The 11122-nt window shown below is 40.4% G+C and overlaps 2 non-coding genes and 1 pseudogene across 2 annotated transcripts; 1 reads left to right on the forward strand and 2 right to left on the reverse strand.

Moving 5' to 3' along the window:
* LOC134326206 (zinc finger protein 208-like) overlaps positions 1 to 11122 on the reverse strand; it is a 339536-nt pseudogene that overhangs the window by 174058 nt on the left and 154356 nt on the right.
* Positions 504 to 577, forward strand: trnan-guu (transfer RNA asparagine (anticodon GUU)). Its single transcript has one exon. It is a non-coding gene; the product is annotated as a tRNA-Asn (tRNA).
* Positions 794 to 866, reverse strand: trnak-cuu (transfer RNA lysine (anticodon CUU)). Its single transcript has one exon. It is a non-coding gene; the product is annotated as a tRNA-Lys (tRNA).

Raw genomic sequence — 11122 nt, forward strand, 5'->3', positions numbered from 1 at the left:
AAAAGTATTAGGAAAGTATGAGGTTAAAAGCATCAGCTTTTATTTATTCTTAAAAGAAAAATACATGAACCTCAGTCATCTCACATGAAGATCTGTTCTGCTCAACAACAGTAAAGCTCTCCATCGTTTCTGTGTGGCAGCACCATAACTGAAGGGCTGTCAGTGTATCAGGTATGTGGGTACATGCCCTGCCCATGAAGACCAGCCGGTTAACTCAGTTGGTTAGAGCGTGGTGCTAATAGCACCAAGGTCATGGGTTTGATCCCCATACGGGCCACTATCCCTTTTGCACTTAAACTAACAAGCAAGTGAGTCTTCTCTAACTAGCAGGTCCTATTGACCTGGGCTTCAAACGTTGTCTCTGACAAGTGTGAGATCTTTTTAATGCCCCTCTCATTCAAGTCAGAAACATGCCATTATTTCAATTTGCCAAACTTAATTAACCCTCTGTAAATGTTTGCAAGTCATGTGACTTTTGTGTCCAATGAAAAAGCAGTGCTTGTGTCTCTGTGGTGCAATCGGTTAGCGCGTTCGGCTGTTAACCGAAAGGTTGGTGGTTCGAGCCCACCCAGGGACGAGTGCCTTTTATTGCACAACCTGCCTGTTGATCAAACGGATATGAGACACAAGAACAATGTGTAGTCCCACAGAATAGTGGAAATAAGTAACTGAAAAACATCCAGTAAACAACAGTCCTACGAGCACAAAAAACCACCTGATAAGTCACCGGAGACCGGCTGTCCAAAGTGGAAGAACGTCCTTTTGGTTTCAGTAGATGTTAAATGAAGATACTCGCCCAACGTGGGGCTCGAAGCCACGACCTTGAGATTAAGAGTCTCATGCTCTACCGACTGAGCTAGCCGGGCTTAAGCAGTATGTCGGAACAGACAGCTCATCAGTCAGACCATCAGAGAGATGTAGGTTTAATAGTGTTATTTTAAATAAACAAAAATAAATGAAATAAAACAATTTTACTTTCAAAGAATGTGCACAGTGAAATACACTGAAAACCTCAAAAGGTCGTCCTAACATGAGTGTGTTTCAGTGCTGTTTAATACAAATAAATAAAATATATAAGCACTGCAGGACGGATCAGCTGCATTCATCTTCCCCTCTATCAGGACTGCCACCACCATGCTTTACATTAGGTGCAGCATTAGCCGGGTGCCTGGTCTCCACCAGACATAATGTGTTTCTCGTGGTCCGAGAGACCTCTAGGTGCATTTTAGCACCTAGTTCAAATGGTTGATCTTCTGGAAGGTTCTCACGTCTCCACAAGGATACGCCGGAGGTTCCTGCTCACCTCCCGGCCAGGCCAGACTTCTTCCATTTATGGATGTTGGTGGTCTGTACCCTTGCCCAGATCTATGCCTCTGAGGTCTGCAGACGATTCCTTTGACCCCATGGCCACTGTGGACTGTGGGACCTCGTATAAGCAGGTGTCTGCAATCCCCAATCGTATCCAATCAAACCAATTGACCACAGGTGGCCTCCAGTTAAATTGGAGATGCATCTCAAGCGGTATCATACCCGTCTTTTGGGTGTCCTATCAAAGTCTGTGCACACAGACGCCTAAAAACATGCTAATAACACACAGACAATGGTACAGTTCACGTCTTTATTGAACAATTTATTTATTTAATAAACAAAGAAGCTGCTGGTAACTGTAAGAAGAATCTCCTCATCTTCCGGATCGAGATGCTCGTTGACCTGCGGACTACCGTTACGCTATCGTGACGTCCTGGAGGTCCGGTGAGGTCCTGTGAGGTCCTGTGAATAGAGACTTAAACCTTGCATAGATATCAAACCTTCATCATCTCCTACTCACCCAGAAAGACCTCCCAGAGCTCTCGAACCTTCTTATTCCTGGAAAAAAGCTCAAATCTTAAAAGGTTTGATTGTTTTTACCGTTAGCAGAAGCCTTCAGAAACCTGTATGGTTAAAGGTCTGGACCTATTTTTTGGGTTACTCATGGAACCACACGTCAGTGTTCATTTTGACAGCAAATTTTGATTTAGTTTTAGTCATAGTCTTTTGACTAAAATGTAATTTAGTTTCAGTCATAATTTAGTCATCTGAATTGTTTTAGTTTTAGTCTAGTTTTAGTTTCAGTCGACTAAAATAGGGCTGGGCGATTTTGCCAAATAAAAAAATCTCTATTATTTTAAAATGATAACCGATTGTTGATTACGATTTAGTTTTTTTTTTGTTCTTGTATAATGCAATTGAAACAAGACTCAAATTTTTTTTTTTTTGCATTGTAATTTAAAAGACTGCAGAAGTGCAAAAATAGTAACAGCACCACCTATAATTATCCTTTCAAGGGACTCAAACTTATAACAAAAACAATATCACAATAATTAACAATAATTAAAACAAAATAGAAATCTGAATTATCTATATCCTTTATAAGAATATCTCACAAACAACTCTTATTTTAAATAATGTGCAGCAGAGCCTCCTTACATTAGGAAAAGAACTACAAAAAGTTCTTTACAGGTTTCTTAAAAGGAACACGAGCCTGTACTGTACTGTTTCCACCACTGAGTGAGTCTGTATCAGTAGCTACACTGGGGGGGCATCAAGTAATCACTCAGCTCAGCTTTGATTTTGTCCTCTTGTTATTGGGGGTGGATGGAGGGGGCACGGTCTGCTTCTAACTATATGGACTACAATTCCCATGCTCCCCCGGACTGTCACGTGACTCTCATGTCCCGGTCAGCCAATCCTGATCACGCTCACCGTCTCCGGAGTTTTGATTCAGTTCAGCGGTGTTCCTGACTGACTTTATCTTGCTGCGTGCTGCTGGCACTACTGAACAGGACCTGCCTCACACGACCCCTCAGGTCCATACTGTCCACAAAGTCTTCTTCTATTAGTTCTGGAAGTTCTGCTCTTGGTTCCCTTTCATGGGCCTTTCTGATGGTTTCAATGTTCCCCTCAGTGCATTCTTCTATCTCTGTTTTAAGCTGCTGTTCTAACATGGGACTGTGTCCAGAAGGTCCAGGGTCGTTTTGGTTCCTGGTCTGGTTTAAATTGATGGTTTTTGCAGAACATCGACTGTATACAAACTCCTTCAGTGGAGGAAGCAGGTTGTCTTTAAGTTCATCCACTAGAATTGTTTGGATCCCTGCGATCAAATCCTGCAGATTGTCCACAGTCACCTGTAAAAGATTACACGATCCATACAAGATGGCACGTTGCTAGGTAGTTACTAGGATGATGGCAAGTGGTGGTTGTTAATCTGTTATTAGACGGAGACGGTCGTATTGGACACTTACACTCTCTTCCTGTTCGTCCCGGCAGTCAGAGCGGGAGAAAAAGCTTTTAAAGCATTTTGGTTTCTTCATGGTGCTGATGAAGACTTCTATTAATTACAGAAAAAACATGATGGTGTTAATTTACAGACAGACATCACTCATCCAACCTGACAAAACTTCCTAACCAGTTTATGATTTATTGAATGATAGATAATAATTAGTGATAAGTGAAATCAAAGCCAGGAGCCATTTTATATGGAGGATTTTATATTCTTTTAATCAATCTCTGTATAGATGTTTTGCTAGAGAATGTACTTTCTAATAAATCATTCAGTTTAAACTACATTTAATGTGACTTACAGCTCTCTCGTGTCTGTTCCTCGACGTGCTCAACACTGAACTGAAGCAGAAACACATCAGATGAGCTTTAATGTGCCTGATGCTTTGCTTAGTCCTACTGTGACGTCACAACATTCCCCCCAGGAGCTCCAGGCTGAAGCGGCAGCCGCTGGCAGCAGTTCAGCCCGTGACCCTGACCAGGACAGAGCAGATGCTGACAATAACATTCAGTGTAATATCCACATGTGGACGTGATAATGACGGGTTTTCATAGTTCAGCCAGTAACCCATCTCTAACCAAACTGGGCTTTCATTTAGCTGAATTGTTCTGAACCCTAATGAACACAAAGCTGTGTCACCACTGCCCTCTAGTGGAATGTAGAAATACATTTAGAGACATTATAGAGGAAACCTGCATTTTAATATTGTTATAAAATACAATTAATTAATTAATTAATTAATTAATAAATGATGCTGACAGTGTTGCTATGAACTACGTATCTTACAGTTACATGTAAGCCTTTGATTGGTACTCTTGATAATTAATGTCATTAAAATGTCTTTGTGACAAATGAGTGTAATATCATGCTGAGAATAAATAAAAAAATGGAAATCTCATGGTACTTTGACGAGTCAGTAATGCCAGGGATCCTTCCAGGGTTTCTGGAGTTAAAACAGACCCAAAACATAACAGATCCCCCATCATTCAGCGCGGACCGAACTTCTGATAACTGCTAGTGAAATTGATTCTGGTTTACACTTTAAATGTAATAATCAGCATAACATTAACAACAATAACTCAGTGTTTGATCCATGTCATCCCAGAATGATCTCACAATTTTCCAAAGAGCATCTTGTAATGTTACTGAGTGTGCATAACCCCCATAACTGCTCACTGGGGTTTAGGTCAGGTGACTGGAGGAAAGTCCATGACAGCCCTCATTAACGTTATTTGCTTTTCATGTCGTTTTTGCAAATCTTTTCAGGTTTGTAACAAAAAAGTTAAATAGAAGAAGCTGCTGGCACTACTGAACAGGACCTGCATCTCACGATCTCTCAGGTCAATACTGTCCACAATGATGTCTGTGTTATTAGGTGGCAAGTTTTCCCCTCGTAGCTCTGTTTCAAGCTGCTGATCTTTAGTGGGACTGGTTCCACAGGGTCCAGGCTCATTATGGTTTGAACTAGTGGATGTACAAGGAAATTGATTGTTTACAAACTCCATCAGTGGAGGATACAGGTTGTCCTTAAGTTCCTCCACTAATATACTTTGGACCCTTTCAACTAAATCCAGCAGATTGTCCACATTCAAAACCTGTAAAAGAAGGAAGATTTATATTAAACAAAAAACAATATTCATACAAGATTTTCTCATTTAACACCCAGTTTCACGTAAAATCAGCTCTTATTGTTATGTAATTACATTGCTGGAACTGGATCTGTTGTATCGTCATGAAAATATCGCTTAACAATTTAATAATATGAGACGGAGGCAGAGTGGCAGTAGAACACAGCTCGCTTCTTTACTTCACATTCACGGACTACAATACAGGTTAACACTGACACAGCGCCGTAAAGGTCAAAACGCGTTTCCAATAATACATAACATATTCCTCCCCTTTTACTTTCAATGGCCTCTTATTAGTACAATGCTACTGCATTACTGTAAACTTCTATCAATTATGCTAATTTGTATCTTTTTGTAACAAATATCTGCAACAACAATACAACAACATAACAATATAACAGTAACAACAGTGTTTTTCCTACACTAAGGAAAGAGGGTAGACTGCCTCATTTCCAGGGCTCAACCCTGGGGTTTATTCTGCCCCAACTCAATGGGTTTGCCTATAAACTAAACATTCAGTCTGTTTGGAGGTCGTCTTATTCGGGATGGATAACGACGACCGGTAGGCTCTAATAAGTGCCCTGCTGGTAAACTAACAGTAGTTTGTAGTTCAGGACTCGGTGTCGACGAATACAAGTCTGACACATTCTGTTCTTTTGAAAGTTCAGGTGAGGAATCCTCAGGAGTTGATTCCTGGCAGTAGACGTCCGGAATATATTCATGAGTTTCCACCTGGACTAAGTAATCGCTGGAATTAGTTGAGGACAGTAATTGGTCTACATGTCGTCTCCAAGTCTCATCACTCCTTGTTTGGACAGTACACGAGACTGGACCAGTTTGTGCTACGACAATGGCTGGAACCCATTTTGAACCTCTGCTATAGTTCCTAGCAAGAACATTTTCTCCTGCACAGAAGGTCCTCTGCTTGACTTTTCCTTTCTTCTCAACCTGAGCTCTTTGCTGTAACTGTACAGTTTGCTTGGTTCTAGGAGGTCTTATTAGATCAAGCCTAGTATACGTACACTCCCCTCCAAAAGTATTGGAACAGTGAGGCCAATCCCTTTATTTTTGCTGTAGACTGAAAACATTTGGGTTTGAAATTAAAAGATAAATATGAGACAAAATATCAACATTTCAGCTTTTATGATCTGATACACACTTCAGAAGATAGCACCTTTTGTCTGAACCCACCCATTTTTTTTGTGAGCAAAATTATTGTAACATGTGACTGTCAGCTGTGTTTTGTTGCCCAGGTGTGTCCTGTTACATTGATTATTTAAACAATAAATAGCGCTGAATGTCTACGCTTAGTTTCAGATTTGGGTTTTGCCTGTGCAGACTGTGCATTTATAGTTAGAGGAGTAACCAACATGAAAACCAGAGAGCTGTTTGTGGGTGAAAAACAAGCAATTGTAAAGTTGAGAGAAGATGGAAAATCAATCAGAGCCATTGCACAAATATTGGCCATAGCCAGTACAACCGTTTGAAATGTCCTGAAGAAGAACGTCGTCACTGGTGTACTAAGTAACAAATGTCAAACAGGTAGACCCAGGAAAACAACAGTAGTTGATGACAGAAACATTGTGCGTGCTGTAAAGAAAGACCCTAAAACAACTGTTAGTGACATCAGCAACAACCTCCAGAGGGCAGGAGTGAAGACTTCATGAACTGTTCGCAGAAGACTTCATGAACAAAAGTACAGAGGCTTCACCAGAAGATGCAAACCACTAATGAGCAAGAAGAATAGGAAGGCCAGGCTGGAATTTGCCAAGAAGTACAGAGACAAGTCTCAGAAATTCTGGGACAAAGTTTTATGGACTGATGAGACAAAGATGAACCTTTACCAATGTGATGGAAATGCTAAAGTTTGGAGAAAGAAAGGATCTGCTCATGATCCCAAACATACAAGCTCATTTTTGAAACACAGTGGAGGTAATGTCATGGCTTGGGCTTGCATGGCTTCTTCTGGGACGGGCTCATTAATCTTCATTGATGATGTCACGCATGATGGCAGCAGTACAATGAACTCAGAAGTCTACAGAAACATTTTGTCTGTTAATTTAAAGAAAGATGACACCAAACTGGAGATCCTTCATCATGCAGCAAGATAATGACTCAAAACACACTGCCAAAACTACAAAAAAGTTCATCAGGGGCAAGAAGTGGAAGGTTTTGGACTGGCCTAGTCAATCTCCAGACTTAAACCCTATAGAGCTGCATTTTACCTGCTAAAGAGGAGACTGAAGGGAGTAACCCCCAAAACAAACACCAACTGAAAGAGGCTGCAGTGAAAGCCTGGAAAAACATCACAAAAGAAGAATGCAAAAGTTTAGTGATGTCAACGGGTCACAGGCTTGATGCAGTTATTGCAAGCAAAGGATTTGCAACTAAATATTAAGTCTTATTCACTTTAATCTGTTTTAAGTTGATCTGTTCCAATACTTTTGCTCACAAGAAAAATGGGTGGGTTCAGATAAAAGGTGCTATCTTCTGAAGTGTGTATCAGATCCAGATGTAAATACCTGGAAATAAAAGCTGAAATGTTGATCTTTTGTCTCATATTCATCTTTTCATGTCAAACCCAAATGTTTTCAGTCTACAGCAAAAATAAAGGGATTGGCCTCACTGTTCCAATACTTTTGGAGGGGACTGTATGTGTGAACTATCTAAACTATATATTTCTTAAAGTTCTTGACTGAGCTTAATGCCGCCAACCAGTGACTGGAGCAGATACGACTCAGGTCCTGCACACAGTAAGTAGTGCTGATACACAGTACCAGCCTACACACCAGAGGGGCTCCAAACATCAAGTTTTCACTCATTAAATCATGTTTGTGAACTTTGTGGAATGAATGTAGGATTTGTATGTGTAGATTCTGGATTGTAGGAAGTTACTTTTAGGAGCTACTGTTAATGTTTTCCCAATTGAACTAAAAACAACCTGACTTGATGTTTTAATTGTTCATTAAGACTTCACTAAGAGTTATTACCATCAAGCAAATGTAAAGCATATTTCTATATGAAGAGCATCTGTTTCCAGATAATATACACTGAGGGTTAAAGCATAATGGAGCGGGTTCAGTAATTGTGTAGTAGATTAAAAGTGACAGTAAGTCTGTGTCTGTTTCTGTTACTTATTCTGAATTGTGTTTGTTTGTAAACTGTGAATTAGTTCTTAATCTGGTCGTGATGTTAGTGAATTAAACCTACATCTCTCTGATGGTCTGACTTCTGACCTGCTGCTTAAGCCCGGCTAGCTCAGTCGGTAGAGCATGAGACTCTTAATCTCAGGGTAGTGGGTTCGAAGCCCCACGTTGGGCGAGTATCTTCATTTAACATCTACTGAAACCAAAAGAACGTTCTTCCACTGTCTCCGGTGACTTATCAGGTGGATATTTGTACTTGTAGGACTGTTGTTAACTGGATGTTTTTCAGTTACTTATTTTCACTATTCTGAGGGACTACACATTGTTGTTGTGTCTCATATCCGTGTGATCAACAGGCAGGTTGTGCAATAAAAGATACTCGTCCCTGGGTGGGCTCGAACCACCAACCTTTCGGTTAACAGCCGGACACGCTAACCGATTGCGCCACAGCTCTTTCACTGGATGGTAGACACAAGTCACATGACTTGCTAACGTTTACTTTATGCCAATAAACAGTATAATTACACAAGTTTATATCAAGCACAGTCATGGACAATTTAGTGTCTCCAATTCACCTCACTTGCATGTCTTTGGACTGTGGGAGGAAACTGGAGCACCCAAAGTAAACCCACACGGACACGGGGAGAACATGCAAACTCTATAATGATACCACGTCCAAAAATGCACGTCAACAAGTAGCGAGCGATCAAAGTTTGTGAGCTGATGTGCAGCATAAAAAAGGGGGAAAATAAATGAATCTGAGTGGATTTGGCTTGGATTGTTCTGTAGTGAGTTGGAAGTGAATAACTGGCCGGTTAGCTCAGTTGGTTAGAGCGTGGTGCTAATAACGCCAAGGTTGCGGATTCGATCTCTGTATCGGCCACACCCTCTTTAAAGATTAAAGGTAGCATGGTTGAGAGAGTCAGGTGAGCATGTGCTGTGTGTCAGGACCTTCTAACCTGAGTAATTTAATCACTGAAAGTAAGAATATCACTCTGTTCTTCTGCCATCTTTAATTCTGGCTTCATTTCACCTAATGAACGTGGCATGACCTTCATAAATGCTTACAATCAATTTTGTTAATGGAAAAACTAAGTAAATAAAAAAAAAAAAAGAGAACTGCTGTGTAATTTAGTGAATTCTTGCAATGTAGACCGTGTAGAATAAAAATATTAGGAAAGTATGAGGTTAAAAGCATCAGCTTTTATTTATTCTTAAAAGAAAAATACATGAACCTCGGTCATCTCACACGAAGATCTGTTCTGCTCAACAACAGTAAAGCTCTCCATCGTTTCTGTGTGGCAGCTCCATAACTGAAGGGCTGTCAGTGTAGAATCGGGTATATGGGTATAAGCCCTGCCCTTGGACCGGTTAGCTCAGTTGGTTTGAGCGTGGTGCTAATACGATAATAACGAGCCACGCCCATTTTGGACTTAAACAAACAAGTGAGCCTTCTCTAACTAGCAGGTCCTATTGACCTGGGCTTCAAACGTTGTCTCTGACAGGGTGAGATCTTTTTACTGCCCCTCTCATTCTAGTCAGAAACATGCCATTATTTCAATTTGCCAAACTTAATGACCCTTCTGTAAATGGTTTAATGTGCACACTGCTGCTACTGGCTTGTTTTTCTTTTCTACAATGTAAGTTCAGACCTTCAGGTTCGTGTTATTTGAGATCTGTGTTTTGTTCATTCATATGAATGTTGTGTACTTTGGTCAGTGGAAGTAGGTTTATAGCTTTATAAAAACATTGTACTTACTTACTATTTTCATTCTTGCAGGAGTGTCTTCCACTTCAATAGTGAGGCGTGTCCAGCCCTGCTACACAAACTGTCATTTTTGTTCCTAAACTAAACTTTAGCTTAGTTAAAGCAAATAAAGACACCTTTAAAATGTTCATCTTTTATTACAGGTTTAAATTTGCATAAAACAAATGTTTGCACAAATAATATAAAACCAAAGTACAAAATAAACATTTCACTTATTTTAATGATCTCACAAATCACTTCTCAGTTTTAAAGGTCAAATGCAGCAGCATCTTTTAGATCAGAACAGCTATTAACATTAAATATCACTAAAGAGGAAATCCTGAAGACAGCAATGTAAACCTTTCATTTAAATACAAGCTGCAGTAAAGTTACATAGTTGATCCATGATAAAAAAAGAATCTCACATCTCACAGTGAATACGCTGGTGTACTTTAAGGTCACTACTTTGAGTAAAACTCTTTCCACACTCGGTGCAGTGATACAGTTCCTCTCCTGTGTGAATACACTGGTGGTTTTGAAGGGTACCCTGTTGAGCAAAACTCTTTCCACACTCAGAGCAGTGATATGGTTTCTCTCCTGTGTGAATACGCTGGTGTTTTTTTAGGTTAACATGTTGAGCAAAACTCTTTCCACACTCTGAGCAGTAATATGGTTTCTCTCCTGTGTGAACACGCTGGTGTTTTTGAAGGGTACCCTGTTGAGCAAAACTCTTTCCACACTCAGAGCAGTGATATGGTTTCTCTCCAGTATGAACACGCTGGTGTACTTTAAGGTCACTACTTCGAATAAAACTCTTTCCACACTCTGAGCAGTGATACGGCTTCTCTCCAGTATGAACACGCTGGTGTACTTTAAGGTCACTACTTCGAATAAAACTCTTTCCACACTCTGAGCAGTGATACGGTTTCTCTCCTGTGTGAATTCGCTGGTGTTGTTGGAATGTACATCGTTGACTAAAACTTTTTCCACACTCTGAGCAGTGATACGGCTTCTCTCCTGTGTGAACACGCTGGTGTACTTTAAGGTTACTGCTTTGAGTAAAACTCTTTTCACACTCTGAACACTGAAATGGCTTCTCTCCTGTGTGAATGTGCTGGTGTTGTTTGAGATGACTCTGCACTGTAAAACTCTTCCCACACTCTGAGCAGTGATATGGCTTCTCTCCTGTGTGAATGCGCTGGTGTTCTTTGAGATTACTCTGCTTAATAAAACTCTTCCCAGACTCTGAGCAGTGATGAAAGTTCTTCATGTTTATGCTTTG

The sequence above is a fragment of the Trichomycterus rosablanca genome, chromosome 14, assembly GCF_030014385.1.
Source record: "Trichomycterus rosablanca isolate fTriRos1 chromosome 14, fTriRos1.hap1, whole genome shotgun sequence".
Lineage (NCBI taxonomy): Eukaryota > Metazoa > Chordata > Actinopteri > Siluriformes > Trichomycteridae > Trichomycterus > Trichomycterus rosablanca.